This window comes from Ovis canadensis, chromosome 6, assembly GCF_042477335.2.
Source record: "Ovis canadensis isolate MfBH-ARS-UI-01 breed Bighorn chromosome 6, ARS-UI_OviCan_v2, whole genome shotgun sequence".
Lineage (NCBI taxonomy): Eukaryota > Metazoa > Chordata > Mammalia > Artiodactyla > Bovidae > Ovis > Ovis canadensis.
The window spans coordinates 81,593,922-81,615,852 of NC_091250.1; the positions used below are offsets into that span (position 1 = coordinate 81,593,922).

Sequence of the window (21,931 nt, forward strand, 5' to 3'; positions counted from 1 at the left end):
AGATATATTCCTAAGTATTTTATTCTTTTCGTTGCAATGGTGAATGGAATTGTTTCCTTAATTTCTTTTTCTACTTTCTCATTATTCGTGTATAGGAATGCAAGGGATTTCTGTGTGTTGATTTTATATCCTGCAACTTTACTATATTCATTGATGATCTCTAGTAATTTTCTGGTGGAGTCTTTAGGGTTTTCCATGTAGAGGATCATGTCATCTGCAAACAGTGAGAGTTTTACTTCTTCTTTTCCAATTTGGATTCCTTTTATTTCTTTTTCTGCTCTGATTGCTGTGGCCAAAACTTCCAGAACTATGTTGAATAGTAGCGGTGAAAGTGGACACCCTTGTCTTGTTCCTGACTTTAGGGGAAATGCTTTCAATTTTTCACCATTGAGGATAATGTTTGCTGTGGGTTTGTCATAGATAGCTTTTATTATGTTGAGATATGTTCCTTAATGGGATCTAATTAAAATTAAAAGCTTCTGCACAACAAAGGAAAATATAAGCAAGGTGAAAAGACAGCCATCTGAATGGGAGAAAATAATAGCAAATGAAGCAACTGACAAACAACTAATCTCAAAAATATACAACCAACTTCTGTAGCTCAACTCCAGAAAAATAAACGACCCAATCAAAAAATGGGCCAAAGAACTAAATAGACATTTCTCCAAAGAAGACATACGGATGGCTAACAAACACATGAAAAGATGCTCAACATCACTCATTATTAGAGAAATGCAAATCAAAACCACAATGAGGTACCACTTCACACCAGTCAGAATGGCTGCGATCCAAAAATCTGCAAGCAATAAATGCTGGAGAGGGTGTGGAGAAAAGGGAACCCTCCTACACTGTTGGTGGGAATGCAAACTAGTACAGCCACTATGGAGAACAGTGTGGAGATTCCTTAAAAAATTGCAAATAGAACTCCCTTATGAACCAGCAATCCCACTGCTGGGCATACACACCGAGGAAACCAGAATTGAAAGAGACACATGTACCCCAATGTTCATCGCAGCACTGTTTATAATAGCCAGGACATGGAAACAACCTAGATGTCCATCAGCAGATGAATGGATAAGAAAGCTGTGGTACATATACACAATGGAGTATTACTCAGCCGTTAAAAAGAATTCATTTGAATCAGTTCTGATGAGATGGATGAAACTGGAGCCGATTATACAGAGTGAAGTAAGCCAGAAAGAAAAACACCAATACAGTATACTAACACATATATATGGAATTTAGGAAGATGGCAATGATGACCCTGTATGCAAGACAGGGAAAGAGACACAGATGTGTATAATGGACTTTTGGACTCAGAGGGAGAGGGAGAGGGTGGGATGATTTGGGAGAATGACATTCTAACATGTATACTATCATGTGAATTGAATCGCCAGTCTATGTCTGACGCAGGATGCAGCATGCTTGGGGCTGGTGCATGGGGATGACCCAGAAAGATGTTCTGGGGAGGGAGGTGGGAGGGGGGTTCATGTTTGGGAATGCATGTAAGAATTAAAGATTTTAAAATTTAAAAAATAAAAAACTAAAAATTAAAAAAAAAAAAAACTACATGTAGGGAAAGAAGTGGAAAGTGTCCTTATCGTTTTGAGTTTATTTTTGTGTGTGGTGTTAGAAAGTGATCTAGTTTCATTCTTTTACAAGTGGTTGACCAGTTTTCCCAGCACCACTTGTTAAAGAGATTGTCTTTACTCCATTGTATATTCTTGCCTCCTTTGTTGAAGATAAGGTGTCCATAGGTGTGTGGATTTATCTCTGGGCTTTCTATTTTGTTCCATTGATCTATATTTCTGTCTTTGTGCCAGCACCATACTGTCTTAATGACTGTGACTTTGCAGTAGAGCCTGAAGTCAGGCAGGTTGATTCCTCCAGTTCCATTCTTCTAAACGTAAGACCAGAAACTATAAAACTCCTAGAGGAGAACATAGGCAAAACACTCTCAGACATAAATCACAGCAGGATCCTCTATGACCCACCTCCCAGAATACTGGAAATAAAAGCAAAAATAAACAAATGGGATCTAATTAAAATTAAAAGCTTCTGCACAACAAAGGAAACTATAAGTAAGGTGAAAAGACAGCCATCTGAATGGGATAAAACAATAGCAAATGAAGCAACTGACAAACAACTAATCTCAAAAATATACAAGCAACTTATGCAGCTCAACTCCAGAAAAATAAACGACCCAATCAAAAAATGGGGGCCAAAGAACTAAATAGACATTTCTCCAGAGAAGACATACGGATGGCTAACAAACACACGAAAAGATGCTCAACATCACTCATTATCAGAGAAATGCAAATCAAGACCACAATAAGGTACCACACCACAAATTGCAAATAGAACTGCCTATGACCCAGCAATCCCACTGCTGGGTGTACACACTGAGGAAACCAGAATTGAAAGAGACACATGTATCCCAATGTTCATTGCAGCACTGTTTATAATAGCCAGGACATGGAAACAACCTAGATGTCCATCAGCAGGTGAATGGATAAGAAAGCTGTGGTACATATACACAATGGAGTATTACTCAGCCATTAAAAAGAATACATTTGAATCAGTTCTGATGAGATGGATGAAACTGGAGCCTATTATACAGAGTGAAGTAAGCCAGAAAGAAAAACACCAATACAGTATACTGACACATATATATGGAATTTATAAAGATGGTAATGATAACCCTGTATGCGAGACAGCAAAAGAGACACAGATGTATAGAATGGACTTTTGGACTGTGAGGGAGAGGGAGAGGGTGGGATGATTTGGAAGAATGGCATTGAAACATGTATACTATCATGTAAGAAACAAAGTGCCAGTCTATGTTCGATGCAGGATACAGGATGCTTGGGGCTGGTGCATGGGGATGATCCAGAAAGATGATATGGGGTAGGAGGTGGGAAGGGGATTCAGGATTGGGAGCTCGTACACACCCGTGGTGGATTCATATTAATGTATGGCAAAACCAATACAGTATTGTAAAGTAAAATAAAGTAAAAATAAAATTTAAAAAAAAAGAAAGTGTCCTTATCAGGTGGTCTAATTTGTTAAAATAAGAATCAAGTATTAAGTGAGTTTTAGAGACATCTTGTCCTCTAGAAGTAAGACTTTTTTGAAGAATTTGGGAAGAAATGACTAAATACAAGGGAAAAGATTTCTAAGGAGAATCAGGTTGAAAGTCATGAATGAGTAATGTGTTGATTGTCATCTCTTGGGACTTGACAGTTAACAACAGGGATGCTGTTTAATAAGCAGAAAATATCATTCCAGTGTCTTGTTGGAGTTCAGGGACTAGATTAAAGATCCTGGTAAAAACAAGGCAAGATTCTAATTCTGAGCATGGAGTATGTAAATTAAGAGTACACAAATATGAACACCTTCTAAAAGTTGAGAATTTTAAGGGAAGTCAGTTTTCTAGAAGCAAAAGCAAAAGCTTGGTTAACAAGAGAGGGCACCTGCTGAAGATACATTAGCATCAATTGTTATTTAGTACAGGAATAGGATCAGCTTTCCATGTCTCAGTTCAGAAGGAACCCCAGACAGCTGAGTTGAACTGAATGTGCAAATGAGGACTCAAATGGCCTTTCCTCTTTGCATAACTGGCATTTTGGAACTTCTTGCAGTTTTTTCATCCATTTATGACTTTGTTGATCTTCATTTTCAGCCTAAAGATTACTTGGGAGACAGAAAAGAGGAGAAAAACAGCAAAAGAAGAGGAACAGAAGGATCTGAAGGGAGTATCTTTACAAATATCACCTCATACAAGTCTTGTGAACATATAATGCAGGTATTATCATATTTTAGAGAGAAGGAAAGTGAAATTAGAAAAATTAGGCAGTCCAATGTCACACAACATTTAAAAGATAAAGCCATAATTCAAACCCAAGTTGGACTATTCTATATCTGAAATAGCCAGAGTTTATTTACCCATTCTCCTATGAAGGGCATCTTTGTTACTTCTGAGTTTTGGCAATCATGAATAAAGTTGCTACAAACATTCATTTGCTAGTCTCTATGTTGACCAAAGTTTCCAACTCATTGGGTTAAATATAAGGAGAGCAGTTGCTGGATCGTATGGTAAGCTTTGTAGGAAACCACAGAACTGTATTCCAAAGTGGCTATATCATTTCATTCCCATCAGCAGTTCCCATTGCTTCATATGCTCATCAGCATTTGCTATTGCTTGCTTCATATTTTGACCATTCCGGTAGATGTTTAGTGGTATTTCATTGTCTTAATTTGTAATTTACTAATAATCAAGGCTGTGGTTTTTCCAGTGGTCATGTATGGATGTGAGAGTTGGACTGTGAAGAAAGCTGAGCATCGAAGAATTGATGCTTTTGAACTGTGGTATTGGAGAAGACTCTTGAGAGTCCCTTGGACTGCAAGGAGATCCAACCAGTACATCCTAAAGGAGATCAGTCCTGGGTGTTCATTGGAAGGGCTGAGGATGAGGCTGAAACTCCTATACTTTGGCCACCTCACGTGAAGAGTTGGCTCTTTGGAAAAGACCCTGATGCTGGGAGGGATTGAGGGCAGGAGGAGAAGGGGACAACAGAGGATGAGATGGCTGGATGGCATCACCAACTCGATGAACATGAGTTTGGGTAAACTCCGGGAGTTGGTGATGGACAGGGAGGCCTGGCGTGCTGCAGTTCATGGGGTCTCAAAGAGTCGGACACAACTGAGTGACTGAACTGAACTGAACTGAATGACTTAATGATGTTGAACATTTTTTCAAATGATTCCTTGCCATGGGTTTATCTTCTTTGGTGAGGTTTTGGTGTTCAAATCTTTTGCCTATTTTTCAATTAGCTTGCTCATTTTCTTGTGTTGAGTTAAAAGTACTTTGTGTATTTTGGATATAGTCCTTTTTCAGATGTGTCTTTTGCAAATGCTTTCCCTGGTCTTTAGCTTGCCTTCTCATTCTCTTGACAATGTCTTTTGCAGAGCAGAATTTTTCAACTTTAATGAAGTCCAGCTTATCAATTCTTTCTTCCATGGATTGTAATTTTAGTGTTGTATCTAGAAAGTCATTACTAGATTCAAGATGATGCAGATTTTTTCTTATGTTCTAAGAGTTTTATACTCTTAGATTTTGTATTTAGTTTGTGATCCATTTTGAGCTATTTTTGTGGTGGATATAAAGTCAGTCTCTGAATTTTTGCATGTGCATATCCAGTTATTCCAGCACTATTTGATTAAAAAAACTCTCTGCTCTATTATATTTGTATTTTTTTTCCAATACCTCATCATTTTGGTTGCTATAACTTCATAGAAAGTCTTGGGTTGGGTTTTGTAAGTCCTCTGACTGTTCTTCTCTTTCAATGCTGTGTTGACTAGTCTGAATTTTTTGGTCCTCTGCAAAAAATTTAGAATCAATTTGTTGACAGCCACAAAATAAGAACTGACATCTTGACATATTGAGTTTTCTTATACATGAACATAGACTTTCTCTCCACTTCTTAAGGTCCTTAATATCTTTCATCAGACTTTTGTAGTTTTGGAGATAGAAGAGGCATATTTCAAAATAGCTCCTTTTCTCTTTCTCCTGCTGGAAGCAGGAGGGAATTTTTCTCCACTGCAAGAACCTAATGGGGCTCCTGGAGTTAAGCTCACAGAAGTATAGGTGCCCCCTGTGACTGGGTCCCCTTGGAGTTTTTCTATCTATTGTCTCCACACTGAGTCTCTAGCAGTTCATTAATTATAGCTCAGGTTTCCCTACACCAGTACTGGTTCTATGGAGCTTCAGCTCTTGCGGTTCTGCTCTGATCTCTGTATCTGCCTGTCTTTCTCTCCAATTTCAAATACAATGGTTTGCCCTGTGACCTCACTCTTAGAAATCTATGGAGAGTTGTTGATTTTTCATTTTATTCATCTTTCTAATGTTTTTAGGATGGAGGGACAGTTTCTAAACTCTTTATATGCCAGGTAGAACCAATTGTGCTTATTTTGTTAATCAGCATTTTCCAGCTTCTCACTCTTTTCTAATCTACCTTTGCAAATACCAACAATTAATTAAATCAATCATTGAAGGAAAGCTACTAATATCTACTGAATTTAGAAAGTCTCCACAAGCTGAAGGAAGTCACAAACAGTAACTTGTGACCAAGACATACACTGCATACGCTTTCATGATTTTAAGGCCCCATGGAAGAAACCATCAATGATTTCTTCCATTTCTATTGCCTTGCTGTTATATCTAGTTAATTAACTACTTGATATTCACATTGGATTATACCTTTTATAGGTAGGACATGTTATTGTAGGGAAATTTTTAAAGTTTTAAAGTTATTGTCGACACTATATGAATCAAACTTAAGACTCTTGTGTACATGGCAATAATTTAAATAATAAATTTCAACAATTTTTCAATGATTAGAGTAGGAAATATATAACAATTAAAGCACACTTCACTGGGGAGGGATGATTTGAAGCTAGATTTCTGAACTAGAATAGCATGTTTTCTTTTAAATAGAAATTTATTACTTCAAGTTAAATCTAAGTTTCAGGCAAAGCAGTCTTTGATATTTATTATTTAAAAAGTAATACTGAGAGGTATGTAGAGCACAAAGAAATTTTAGATTTTGCTATGGTGACAAATGTGAAATTACGATAGGAGGATGACAGATCCAATCCTATGATAAGAATCACTCCCTATGTTTGTTAAGAGTTTCTACACAGAGACCAGTTTCAAGCATTAATAGTTAAATAATTCCACCTAGCCAGGTGGGAAGTTTTCAGTAAGAGAAGCAGTTTCAGCCTTTCAGAAATTATAATATGCTAAAAATAATTGAATGCATTTGAGTATTTTCAACTTCAGTATTTTATAATTTCTCATTATTTCTCTTATTTATTTTCCAGCTTAAGCACCTTTCATACATAATTCATTAGGAAAGCTATAAACTTGTCTTAACAAAAACTTAGGTGGTAAAAGTATCCATCACATACATTTAAAAGATATTGCTCCTAGCCTATGTGACAAATTTTTCCCACGCTTAGTTTTTCCCATATATAAATGCTCATTTTCATATGTTCCCATCCTCTCACATCAACATTCAGTACTTTTGTATCCAATTAAAGTTTAAGTTAAAAGTCCTACATTGTTTATTATGAAGTTAGTAAAATTTTCTCATATCTTGAGAAACCTGTATGCAGGTCAAGAAGCAATAGTTAGAATGGTTATGGAACAACAGACTGGTTCCAAATAGGAAAAGGAATACATCAAGGCTGTAGATTGTCACCCTGCTTATTTAACTTATATGCAAAGTACATCATGAGAAATGCAGGGCTGGAAGAAGCACAAGCTGGAATCAAGATTGCCGGGAGAAATATCAATAACCTCAGATATGCAGATGACACCACCCTTATGGCAGAAAGTGAAAGAGAACTAAAGAACCTCTTGATGAAAGTGAAAGAGAGTGAAAAAGTTGGCTTAAAGCTCAACATTCAGAAAACTAAGATTTTTCTGGCCTCCAAAATCACTGCAGATGATAATTGCAGCCATGAAATTAAAAGACGTTTACCCCTTGGAAGAAAAGTTATGACCAACCTAGACAGCATATTAAAGAGTAGAGACATTACTTTGCCAACAAAGGTCCATCTAGTCCAGGCTATGGTTTTTCCAGTGGCCATGTATAGACGTGAGAGTTGGACTACAAAGAAAGCTGAGTGCAGAAGAATTGATGCTGTTGAACTGTGGTGTTGGAGAAGACTCTTGAGAGTCCCTTGAACTGCAAGGAGATCCAATCAGTCCATCCTAAAGGGGAACAGTCTTGGGTGTTCCTTGGAGGGACTGATGTTGAAGCTGAAACTCCAATACTTTGGCCATCTGATGCAGAGAGCTGACTTACTGGAAAAGACCCTGATGCTGGGAAAGATTGTGAGCAGGAGAAGAAGGGGACGACAGAGGATGAGATGGTTGAATGGCATCACCGACACAATGGACATGGGTTTGGGTGGACTCTGGGAGTTGGTGATGGACAGAGAGGCCTGGCCTGCTGTGGTTCATGGGGTCACAAAGAGTCAGAGACAACTGAGTGACTGAACTGAACTGAATGGAAATCAATAAAATAAAACTGCTTGTAAGTTTGAGAACACATTGGTACATTGAATTAATAAACAGTACATTATGGAATAAAAGCTATGACAAAACCCAAACAAGCATATGGTTCTTCTATGACTTTCAACTTCTTCAAATGTGTACATAGCCCTATTCATTTAAGCTCTCTCTTGTTCAAACTTTCCAAATGTTAAAAAAAAAAAATTGTATCCTTAAAAAAATTTTTTCTTTTAAACTGCAAAAAAACTTGTTAACAATCATGAATGAATGAATAGTTAATGTGTGTTCAGTATTTCCCAGGTACTGGGGATTCAATGACAAATTTGACAAATTAGATTCCAGTTCTTTCCTCTATTGGAGCTTTGAATTTATGGTCCCTATCTAACAGGAAGGGAATTAGTCTGCTCTTCATTTGTCTGTCCCTTCATCATTCAGTTCTCACTTAAAGTATATTTCCTGCTGTTTTTCATGGCACCTCGGAGGCTGTCGGCTGCTTCAGAATGAAGCTGAACATCTCTTTCCCAGCCACTGGCTGCCAGAAGCTCATTGAAGTGGATGATGAACAAAAATTTCATACCTTCTACAAGAAGCGTATGGCCACAGAAGTTGCTGCTGACGCTCTGGGTGAAGAATAGCAGGGTTATGTGGTCCGAGTCAGTGGCGGGACGCTAAGCAGGGTTTCCCCATGAAGCAGGGTGTCTTGACCCATGGCTGGGTTTGCCTGCTACTGAGTAAGGGGCATTCCTGTTACAGACCAAGGAGGACTGGAGAAAGCGCAAATCTGTATGGGGTTGCATTGTGGATGCCAATCTGAGTGTTCTCAATTTGGTCATCGTGAAAAAAGGGGAGAAAGATATTCCTGGACTCACTGATACTGATACTACAGTGCCTCATCACCTGGGTCCAAAAGAGCTAGCAGAATCCACAAACTTTTCAATCTCTCTAAAGAAGATGATGTCCGCCAGTATGTTGTGTGAAAGCCCCTAAACAAAGAGGGTAAGAAACCTAGGACTAAATGCTGTGGTTCATGGGGTCACCCAAGATGCAGCGTCTCGTGCCTCCACGAGTTCTGCAACACAAATGCCGGCGTATTGCTCTGAAGAAACAGCGTACTAAGAAAAATCAAGAAGAGGCTGCAGAATATGCTAAACTTTTGACCAAGAGAATGAAGGAGGCCAAAGAAAAAATGGCAGGAACAGATTGCTAAGAGATGGAGGCTGCATCAGGGTCTTTTCTAATGAGTCAGCTCTTTGTATAAAGTGGCCAAAGTTTTGCAGCTTCAGCTTCAGCATGAGTCTTTCCAATAAATATTCAGGACTAATTTCCTTTAGGATTGACTGGTTTGATATCTTTGCAGTCCAACGGTCAAGAGTCAAGAGTCTTCTCCATCACCACAGTTCAAAAGCATCAATTCTTTGGCGCTCAGCCTTCTTCATGGTCCAAAATCATCAATTCTTCAGTGCTCATCCTTAGTCATGGTCCAACGCTCACATCCATACGTGACTACTGGAAAAGTCATAGCTTTGACTATACAGACCTCTGTCAAAAAGTAATGTCTCTACTTTTTAATATGCTGTCTAGATTTGTCATAACTTTTCTTCCAAGGAGCAATGTTGTCTTTTAATTTCATGGCTACAGTTACCATCTGCAGCGATTTTGAAGCCCAAGAAAATAGAGTCTGTCACTGTTTCCATTATTTCCCCCATCTATTTGCCATGATGGAGAAGGAAATGGTAACCCACTCCAGTATTCTGGCCTGGAGAATTCCATGGACAGATGAACCTGGTGGGCTACAGTCCATGGGGTCACAAGAGTCAGACCTGACTAACTAATACAGCACACACAATTTGCCATGAAGTGGTGGGACTGGATGCCATGATATTAGTTTTTTGAAAGTTGAGTTTTAAGCCAACTTATTCACTCTCCTTTTTTACCTTCATCAAGAAGCTCTTTAGTTCCTCTTTGCTTTCTGCCATAAGGGTGTGTCATCTGCATGTCTGAGCTTATTGATATTTCTCCCAGAAATCTTTATTCAAGCTTGTGTTTCATCCAGCCCAGCATTTCTCATTTTGTATTCTGCATATATAAGAATTCTAGTCTTTTTTTTTCCTGACCACTGTTTCCACAAGTGACCCTACAAAGAAAAATAACTATGTACAATCAGTTATTCTCTAGCAGTCCTCATTCTTCTGAGTTTACTTCTGCCATTAAATAAGTTTTTCCATTCATTCTCTCAAAGAATGTATTTTTTGTGTGAGTTTGATATTGGCAGTGTGGGCGCAGGAGGGCCGAGAGGAGATACTCAAGGTCAGCAGGGGCGGCCATGAGGAGATACCCCTTGTCCAAGGTAAGAGGCAGCGGCTGCGCTTTGCTGGAACAGCCGTGAAGAGATACCCCATGACCAAGGTAAGAGAAACCCAAGTAACACGGTGGGTGTTGTGACAGGGCATCAGAGGGCAGACACACTGAAGCCATAATCACAGAAAACTAGCCAATCTGATCACACAGACCACAGCCTTGTCTAACTCAATGAAACTAAGCCATGCCATGTGGGGCCACCCAAGACAGGTGGGTCATGGTGGAGAGGTCTGACAGACTGTGGTCCACTGGAGAAGGGAATGGCAAACCACTTCAGTATTCTTGCCGTGAGAACCCCATGAACACTATGAAAATGCAAAATGATAGGATACTGAAAGAGGAACTCCCCAGATTGGTAGGTGCCCAATATGCTACTGGAGATCAGTGGAGAAATAACTCCAGAAAGAATAAAGGGATGGAGCCAAAGCAAAAACAATACCCTGTAGTGAATGAGAGTGGTGATAGGAGCAAGGTCTGATGTCTGTAAAGAGCAATATTGCAAAGGAACCTGGAATGTCAGGTCCATGAATCAAGGCAAATTGGAAGTGGTCAAACAGGAGATGGCAAGAGTGAACGTCAACATTCTAGGAATCAGCGAACTAAAATGGACTGAAATGGGTGAATTTAACTCAGATGACCATTATATCTACTACAGTGGGCAGGAATCCCTTAAGAAATGGAGTAGCCATCATGGTCAACAAAAGAGTCCGAAATGCAGTATTTGGATGCAATCTCAAAAATGACAGAATGATCTCTGTTTGTTTCCAAGGCAAACCATTCAATATCACAGTAATCCAAGCCTAGCCCTAATGAGTAACGCTGAATAAGTTAAAGTTGAACAGTTTTACGAAGACCTGCAAGACCTTTTATAACTAACACCCAAAAAAGATGTCCTTTCCATTATAGGGGACTGGAGTGCAAAAGTAAGAAGTCAAGAAACACCTGGAGTAACAGGCAAATTTGGCCTTGGAGTATGGAAAGAAGCAGGGCAAAGGCTAATAGAGTTTTGCCAAGAGATTGCCTGGTCATAGCAAACACTCTCTTCCAACAACACAAGACTCTACACATGGACATCACCAGATGGTCAACACCGAAATCAGATTGATTATATTCTGTGCAGCCAAAGATGGAGAAGCTCTATACAGTCAGCACAAATAAGACCGGGAGCTGACTGTGGCTCAGATCATAAACTTATTATGCCAAACTCAGATTTAAATTGAAGAAAATGGGGAAAACCACTGGACCATTCAGGTATGACTTAAATCAAATCCCTTATGATTGTACAGTGGAAATGAGAAATAGATGTAAGGGACTAGATCTGATAGAGTGCCTGATGAATTATGGACAGAGGTTCATGACATTGTACAGGAGACAGGAATCAAGACCATCCCCGTAGAAAAGAAATGCAAAAAAGCAAAATGGCTGTCTGAGGAGGCCTTACAAATAGCTGTGAAAAGAAGAGAAGTGAAAAGCAAAGGAGAATGTCTGCTTATTCAGATACAAGCATCTGAATGCAGAGTTCCAAAGAACAGCAAGGAGAGATAAGAAAGCCTTCCTTAGTGACCAATGCAAAGAAATAGAGGGAAACAACAGAATGGGAAAGACTAGAGATCTCTTCAAGAAAATCAGAGATACCAAGGGAACGTTTCATGCAAAGATGGGCTCGATAAAGGACAGAAATGGTATGGACCTAACAGAAGCAGAAGATATTAAAAAGAGGTGGCAAGAATACACAGGAGAACTGTACAAAAAAGAGCTTCACAACCCAGATAATCACGATGGTGTGATCACTCATCTAGAGCCAGACATCCTGGAATGTGAAGTCAAGTGGGCCTTAGAAATCATCACTACGAACAAAGCTAGTGGAGGTGATGGCATTCCAGTTGAGCTATTTCAAATCCTGAAAGATGATGCTGTGAAAGTGCTGCACTCAATATGCCAGCAATTTGGAAAACTCGGCAGTGGCCACAGGACTGGAAAAGGTCAGTTTTCATTCCAATCCCAAAGAAAGGCAATGCCAAAGAACCCTCAAACTACCACATAAATGCACTCATCTCACATGCTAGTAAGGTAATGCTCAAAATTCTCCAAGCCAGGCTTCAGCAGTACATGAACTGTGAACTTCCAGATGTTCAAGCTGGTTTCAGAAAAGGCAAAGGAACCAGAGATCAAATTGCCAACATCTGCTGGATCATGGAAAAAGCAAGAGAGTTCCAGAAAAACATCTATTTCTGCTTTATTGACTACGCCAAAGCCTTTGACTGTGTGGATCACAATCAACAGTGGAAAATTCTGAAAGAGATGGGAATACCAGACCACTTTACTTGCCTCTTGAGAAACCTATATGCAGGTCAGGAAGCAACAGTTAGACTGGAAATAGAACAAGAGATTGGTTCCAAATAGGAACAGGAATACATCAAGGCTGTATATTGTCACCCTGCTTATTTAACTTCTATGCAGAGTACATCATGAGAAACGCTGGGCTGGAAGAAGCACAAGCTGGAATCAAGATTGCCAGGAGAATTATCAATAACCTCAGATATGCAGACGACACCACGCTTATGGCAGAACCTGTAGAGGAACTAAAACGCCTCTTGATGAAAGTGAAAGAAGGGAGTGAAAAAGTTGGCTTAAAGCTCAACATTCAGAAAATGAAGATCATGGCATGTGGTCTTATCACTTCATGGGAAATAGATGGGGAAACAGTGGAAACAGTGTCAGACTTTAGTTTTGGGGCTCCAAAATCACTGCAGAAGGTGACTACAGCCATGAAATTAAAAGACACTTACTCCTTGGAAGAAAAGTTATGACCAGCCTAGATAGCATATTCAAAAGCAGAGACATCACTTTGTCAACAAAGGTCCGTCTAGTCAAAGCTATGGTTTTTCCAGTGGTCATGTATGGATGTGAGAGTTGGACTGTGAAGAAGGCTGAGCGCCAAAGAATTGATGCTTTTGGACTGTGGTGTTGGAGAAGACTCTTGAGAGTCCCTTGGCCTGCAAGGAAATCCAACCAGTCCATTCTAAAGGAGATCAGTCCTGGGTGTTCATTGGAAGGACTGATGCTAAAGCTGAAATTCCAATACTTTGGCCACCTCATATGAAGAGTTGACTCATTGGAAAAGATTCTGATGCTGGGAGGGATTGGGGGCAGGAGGCGAAGGGGGCGACCGAGGATGAGATGGCTGGATGGCATCACCGACTCGATGCACATGAGTCTGAGTGAACTCCGGGAGTTGGTGACGGACAGGGAGGCCTGGCGTGCTGTGATTCATGGGGTCACAAAGAGTCGGACACAACTGAGTGACTGAACTGAATGGAATAGGAGATAACTGTGGGATGACTAAAGATGGTAGGTCAAATTGTATCCCATTTTCTCTCTCTCTAAATCGTGGCCCATTATTCCTTCCTGCATGTGTGAGTGCTCAGTCTCCAAGTGTGTGCACTCTTTGGAATTCATGTAACCCTCCAGCCTCCTCTGCCCATGGAATTCTCCAGGCAAGAATACTGGAGTGAGTTGCCATTTCCTACTCCAGAGTATCTTCCCGACCCACGGATTGAACCCACATCTCCTCTGTCTCTTGCATTGGCAGACAGACTTTTTATCACTGGGCCACATGAAAAGTTCTTATTCCCTCCTGCCTCTGAGTTTTCCCAGTGAGCTTATTTAAATGGTAAAGCAATAGATAGCAAATGAAAACACAAGAAATTGTTGCTTAATAGGCAACTTACAATATCTAGTATACTTGCGGAAGATTTAGCAGTTTCAGATTAACTCAAACTATTTCTAACATAATAAGCACTCACAAATTTGTAAGGTAATGAGTCTGTTCTGCCATTTTCAAGTTTATATACATTAGTGAAATGTCACCTAAAAAGAATAAAAGTGGGCCGTTTTCAACTTTACTTTGCCACTTGTAGTCTGAATTTTTTTGGTTTCCTAATGTCTTCTGCAGTTGCTTAATTTCTTCACACTTGGGTGGTCATGGTTAATTCATGTCACATAGCTGTTGGGAATGGACTGACCTGAAAACTGCCCAAGTCATTGAATGAAGAGTAATTCTGTAAAGACAATTAAATATCAGAGAATTTTTCTCAGGGAGGGTTGAGTTAAGGTCTTTTACAGTGTCCTTGTAAGTTTAACTGTTCTTGGCATTCCAATGTCACCTAACTTGAAATGTGATGAGGTGTAGAAACTCTTTCCTGTGTGCACTATATTTACATTTCTTTCAAAACCTTCCTTATAAATGTAATATGCTCTGTTTGGAACTGCTTAGCCATAGTTCTGTTGGTAAATTATTTGCAAAACGGTTTTCTTATCTGTAAAATATTTAGTTGGCACAAGATGCTCAGGAAGTTCTAACATCCTGCCAGAGCACAGGTTGCTAACACATGACAAGCATCGTATTATTCCTACTTAAGAATCTGGCTTCCAGGTACCTGTGGTACAAGATGAAATCCCTTTATGTGTATCTCAAGTTTCTCCACCTTCTACAGGTGCTCTTCCTCATATTATTGCTCATATCTCTGATACACAAACATGATCCACACTCACGGGGTGGTTCAAGATTTGGTTTACCTTTCAGGGACCATAACTAAGTGACATTCAAAATGTGGCCCATGTTCCTGGGCTGATACCTGAGCTGTTTCTTATAGGCTGTGATAGTGTGAGTTGAGGAACCAAAAAGGATTCAGACATTTCTACAGTAATTTGGCATGGCCGTGACATTCAAGCACATGATCAGTGCATTCGTCTTTTTGCAGTTTTCATACTTCCAAACTGGCTCTGTGGGTAGCATAAAGCAGGGCGTGCAGGCTGGTCACACACTCACCCAAACCACGTTACAGTCTGTAACTACTGAGTCTGACCAAATTTATAGAAATATATGAGAACATCTCAATGTATACTTATATTTTTGACATTTTTAGAATTGGTTTAATTTTTAATCAAACCTGGTTTCATATTTCAGTTTAATATTCTTAGCTAAATTAGGGAAGAAATTTTTGTTATTTTAAATTCTAATTTAATTATGGTGATGCAGGACATCAGACATTTTTGTCAAGATACACCTTTTCAAAATACAGCAACAGTCATAAACTAAATTATGGTTGTGAATGAATGAAGATCAAAAATGTTTATATTATACTATATATACTATTATATTATACTACATAGTATACTATATACTGTATTATAAAGCCTGTTTAGCATCCATAATAGATGATGAAGTTCCAACATTAAAATGTTCTACCTAATGTGCTGGCTAATGGGGCAAGGGAAACAATGAGACTTAAATAGCTTTTAAATTCAAAACATAATGAAAAATTAAAAACCAAAAGTGCTCTATAAAAAAAGAAATAGTAATGAGTTTAAAAGGTGATGGAAAAAATGTTTAATATATTATATGTAACCATTAGTATGTGGTGGATTTATTATAAGTAGCTCTGTGAGTTGCTAACACTAAGAGCATATGTATACTTAACTGCTGAATTTTTAATGCAAGACCACTCCTCAGGCATTAGCATGAAAAACAGTGGGTGGAACTTCAGCAAAGAAGATAGTTCAAGTACAAATTTTCAGTGACACTATACATCAACTTAAGAAACAAACTGCTGCTGCTAAGTAGCTTCAGTCATGTCCGACTCTGTGCGACCCCATAGACAGCAGCCCACCAGGCTCCCCTGTCCTTGGGATTCTCCAGGCAAGCACACTGGAGTGGGTTGCCATTTCCTTCTCCAATGCAGGAAAGTGAAAAGTCAAAGTGAAGTCGCTCAGTCGTGTCCGACTCTTCGCGACCCCATGGACTGCAGCCTACCAGACTCCCCCGTCCATGGGATTTTTCCAGGCAAGAGTACTGGAGTGGGTTGCCATTTCGTTCTCCTTAAAAAACAAACTAATGACATGGGATACTAACTCAGAGGATAAGTAAAGCTAGTAAAATACTTTTTAATGCAGTTTTTAAAATCTAGAGATATTCTTAGCATGGCAGTCTTTTCAGTATAAGTGCAATTTGCCTGAACACTTTTTAGCTTCATTGTTAAAAAAACACAACTATACATGAAGTGCATAAAAACAGTTTGGAGTTCAAATCTTGTGTAGGAATATGCTCTTGCTATAGTTCCAAAGATAAGGAAGCATTCTGGAGTAATTAGCCAGTTTTTCTGGTTCTAGAGTATTAATCCCCACAACTCCTTACTTCATTGGAATGCTTTGATATTATAAAAGAAAAATGTTAGCTCCACTAAATAATGTGTTTGCATACGTGCATGCTAAACCACTTCAGTCATGTCTGACTCTTTGAGACCTCACAGACTGTAGCCCTTGAAGCTCCTCTGTCCATGGAATTCTCCAGGCAAGAATACTAGAGTGGGTTGCCCTGCGCTCCTCCAGTGGATCCTCCCAACCCAGGGCTCGAACCCACATTTCTTACTCTCCTGCATTGGCAGGTGGGTTCTTTACCACTAGTGCCACCTGGGAAGCCCAAGTAATGTGTTTAGGATGTAGTAAAAAATTATGACAGTAGAAACTGAAATTTCAAATTTCAGATTATTTTCTTTATTAGGAAATAACATGAAAACTGATCACAAAGTATTGTTGCATTTTTTTAAGTACAATAGCCATCAAGGAGAAAAGCTCTGTAGAAAATATTTGGAGGACAGAAAGAAACAGTATACGGTATGGAAAAAAAAATTTAATGTCAATATATTCAAATCATAAATTGAGCCTCAAGACATGTTACTTGTTTGGACTCTGGAGCTTTTAGTGATCTTAATACATTCATGCAATGGAAAAATGCAATATGTTTTTCATGGCAGATAAGTCTTATAGGTAAAAATCAAAGGTGAGAATCTTTTGAGAAAAAAGTGTTATTATGTGGTCCAGCATTTAATAGCAATTATTAAGCAAGCAGGTAATGATCTTGATAAATTTTATCTGTGGAAAGTTATCAATAAGGACCTCACGAATTTGATAAAATGATATAAATTAATTTTCCATCAAAAGAATATTCACTTATCATATATTAATGGAATCTAAACTCTGTTTTATCATAAGTTAAATTAAGTTTGGCAATAACTTGCAGGATAAAATGTTGGCACTAGCTGCTGATGAAGCATTTAGGATGAGTTTTGAAAATATAGCATCCTGGATAAAAGTTAAAAATGAATACCTTGAGCTTGCTGAAATTACTTTAAAACCACTTTCACAGCTATCAACATATTGTAGTGAATCTGATTTCTCCACAGTTCTTTTATTTACTTATTTATTTATTTATTAATTTTTGCTGCCCTGTGTGGCTTGTGGGATTTCCCTGACCAGGAATAGAACCTGAGTCCCCAGCTATGGAAGGGCAGAGTCCTAACAACTGGACTATCAGGTAATTTTATTTACAATGAATTGATTAAAAAACTGAAATAGTTTACATATGTCATTCTCTATAAATAAGAGTTGTTTTTGAGAGAACCTATATTCAATAAATTAATAAGCAAGGAACAAATTTATTGTTACTTTAAAAATGTTATATTTTGATGTGTAGGATATTTCTTCAAGGGGTGAAATAGGTACTCAATACAGAGAATTTCTATTTTACTCATAACTTTTCATTTCTGTTATGACACTACAGGTTCAAATGTAACAGTGATTTTCCGTCTGAATCACAGTGATGCAACTTTCAACGAACAATGTACATTTTTTTTCCCTTGTAATGTGTTTTGATTGTATTTGTTAAACGTAATTTTTCTCTTGAATATAATAACAACTTGGCTTGTATTGGTTTTAATTTCATCTTCCTAGTAATTTATTTTATTGAATTTTAGAAAAGTGTAAGTTTGCAACAGAAATGCAATTTTTCAAAAAATGTATTTTTTTGCTCTAGATAATTGAGCAGTGTCCTATATTTCTCTTCTTACCATGATTGGTACCGTGCTGGGAACACAGGAAATGCTCAGCAAATAACTGTATATATATAGATTTATATCAATCAATGGGGTTATATTTTCTAAAGGGAATAATTCCCCCTAGTGGATAACTGTACTATAGAGAGATTCTTTTTCTCTGCCCGTTTCCAGCGCTAAGAATCATTAAAGTACACAACAGGAATCTTAACCATTGTCACTGCTCTATTCTAATGCTTCAGCAATGTCAAGCTCTCTATTCCTTTCTGGAGAAAGTACCGAAGGCAAGCCACAGCATCAGGCTTCAAGCAAGTGGAAAGAACAGTGTTTGGTAACCTCTTAATAGGGACATGGACAGGTGTACCTGGCCAGTAATATCTTAACTGTGATACTGACCAACAAATTTCAACTCTGGATCCATGTAAGGGTTTGGCTCTTCAAGATACCCTATCAAAATGAAATAACTCTGAACACTTAGCTTGTCATTGTTTTATGGTTTATGTAACTGTAAGAGGAAAGGGGGAAGTAGTGTTTTAGAGATAGGATTCATCAGCTCCATAATTTCTTTGTGAAAGTATATTACCTCCCACAGAATCATACAGCCTGATCTCATCTCCTAGTTCTATCTGTACTGCACAATGAGAGGGTAGTTCCCTGTTTGTTTTCACAGCTGCCTCAGTTATTTGATTGTATCTCCTAGTTAAAACCAAAACAGAACTGTCAGGATAAATTATATACATAGATACATGTATATATGCATGTGCATGCTCAGTTGCTTCAGTGTGTCTGACTCTCTGTGAACCTATGGACTATAGCCCGCCAGGCTCCTCTGTCCATGGAGATCAGGATTCTCCAGGCAAGAATACTGGAGTGGGTTGCATGCTCTCCTCCAGGGGATATTCCCCACCCAGGGATCAACCCATGACTTCTGCATTGCAGGCACATTCTTTACCACTAAGTCTTCTGAAACAACTGTAAAAAATAAACAATCAAATAAAAGTAAATTTCTGATACTCGTGATAAACCTTAAACCTGAACAAAACTCATATTTGTACTTATTTTTCTTTTAGATTTTAAGCATCATATTAAATACTAACATGCTGTATTTCATATTAGTCTGATATTAGACAAAGATTCATTCTCCTTCATAGTAAATTTTCACCTTTTTTCTTGAAGAATTGATTTCTTTCCCAGTGGTTTGTGATATTTTCCTACAAGTTGGAAACTTGGACCATGTGAAATGTTCTTTTGAAAATTTGGGATTTCCTATTTTCATGAATTTAATTTAGCTTTGCTAAATTTAAGAGAAAAACTTTTATTACCAAGGAATAATTCCTGGGTTATTTAAGAGCTGGGTAGCTTTTTCCTTGAGAGACTGTAATATTGGTATAAATCATCCAATTTTTGCCATGTCCTACAACACACTTGACATTACAAGTCACTGTCTATTTTTACTGCCAACCAAGTCGCAGTACTGAAAATTGTAATACCAAGGCAGATGTAGTAAAAGATACCAATGTGTGAATAAGTCTCAGAAAACTCTAAACCCTCTGGTGAGCAAGGCAGAGTACTTCTAAGCAAAGGAGTGGGATCTGCAAGGATAATGTGGATAATTCTTCAAAAATTCAAAAATGTGAATGAGCATGATGTCATAGCAAACTGTACAAAGTTCCATATTCCTCCAAATAAAGCAAGTACAATTTCCTCTTTTCTCTAAATCCTTATACAACTAAAGCAATACCATAGAATAACTGAAAAGTATCAAAGACTGTGATGTGATCAGAACATTTCTTTAAAAGAATAAAAGCATATAGGAATTCTGCTACCTTTTTTTTTTTTTTTTGGAAGATTTAACATTAGGAAACCAGTCAAGCTGAGATTTTGTTTGACCAAAGTTAAACAAAAGAATATTTATGAAAGGGCAAAATGAAACAATATCCCAAGTCTCTGCATTTAATTGCTAGTTTCATCCAGAAATATAAAGTTATCCTTATGGAAGTTCATTGGGGAAATGGCAAAAGCAAACTGAAACAGCTAATGGTCCTTGATCTCCTCTTTAGTACCTATATTACATATAATGTCTGTACTCCAGTATTTGCGGGTTAGAGAAAACTTTTGCTTTAGACATTTTCGTGTGTGAAATCAGTCTTAGAGAAATCACTTTCTGATCTAGTCCAAATAAGAATTACTCTTTGTCTTTAAGACTTTAAGTGACTAGAACAATTATACTGCATAAAATTTTAATCAAAGTCAGCTCTTTTACATAAAACTTTTAATCAAAGTCTTGTGTTCGACACCCTTGGGTTATTTCAGGGCTCCTATAAGGGGCAATTGAGCATGCTCATTTCATTCCTGAAGTGACAAGGTAGATGTCATTACTATTCCATAGATTTCTTACCTTTTCCAATTGCATGAACCAAGTATGCACTTTTTCTCTAAATGTGAATACTTATTGCAGTGAATTTATTTGCATATGTGCATAAGTGAATTATACATGGTTTTCAATAACCTACCATTAATATTCCTTAGAGAATGGCATTCGTTCTCTTTTCTTAACTTTTCAGTTCAGTTCAGTTCAGTTCAGTCGCTCAGTCGTGTCTGACCCTTTGCAACCAGCAGCACGCCAGGCCTCCCTGTCCATCACCAACTCCTGGAGTCCACCCAAACCCATGTCCATCAAGTCGGTGATGCCATCCAGCCATCTCATCCTCTGTCATCCCCTTCTCCTGTCTTCAATCTTTCCCAGCATCAGGGTCTTTGCAAATGGGTCAGCTCTTCGTATCAGGTGGCCAAAGTATTGGAGTTTCAGCATGAACATCAGTCCCTCCAGTGAACACCCAGGAATGATCTCTTTTAGGATGGACTCCTTGGATCTCCTTGCAGTCCAAGGGACTCTCAAGAGCCTTCTCCAACACCACACTTCAAAAGCATCAATTCTTCAGTGCTCATTTTTCTTTATAGTTCAAATCTCACATCCATACATGACTACTGGAAAAACCATAGCCTTGACTAGATGGACCTTTGTTGACAAAGTAATGTCTCTACTTTTTAATATGCTGTCTAGGTTGATCATAACTTTCTTTTCAAGGAGTAAGTGTCTTTTAATTTCATGGCTGCAATCACCGTTTGCAGTGATTCTGGAGCCCAGAAAAATAAACTCAACCACTGTTTCCACTGTCACCCCATCTATTTGCCATGAAGTGATGGGACTGGATGCCATGATCTGAGTTTTCTGAATGTTGCGTTTTAAGCCAACTTTTTCAGTCTCCCCTTTCACTTTCATCAAGAGGCCTTTAGTTCCTCTTCACTTTCTGCTATAAGGGTGGTGTCCTCTGTATATCTGAGGTTATTGATGTTTCTCCCGGCAATCTTGATTCCAGCTTGTGCTTCTTCCAGCCCAGCGTTTCTCATTATGTACTCTGCATAGAAGTTAAATAAGCAGGGTGACAATATATACCCTTGATGTACTCCTTTTCCTATTTGGAACCAGTCTGTTGTTTTATATCCAGTTCTAGCTGTTGCTTGCTGACCTGCATACAGGTTTCTCAAGAGGCAGATCAGGTGGTCTGGTATTCCCATCTCTTTCAGCATTTTCCACAAT

The 21,931-nt window shown here is 38.4% G+C and overlaps 1 pseudogene; it reads left to right on the forward strand.

Moving 5' to 3' along the window:
* The first annotated feature begins 8,580 nt into the window (after window positions 1-8,580).
* Window positions 8,581-21,931, forward strand: part of LOC138442972 (small ribosomal subunit protein eS6-like) — a 99,611-nt pseudogene continuing 86,260 nt past the window's right edge.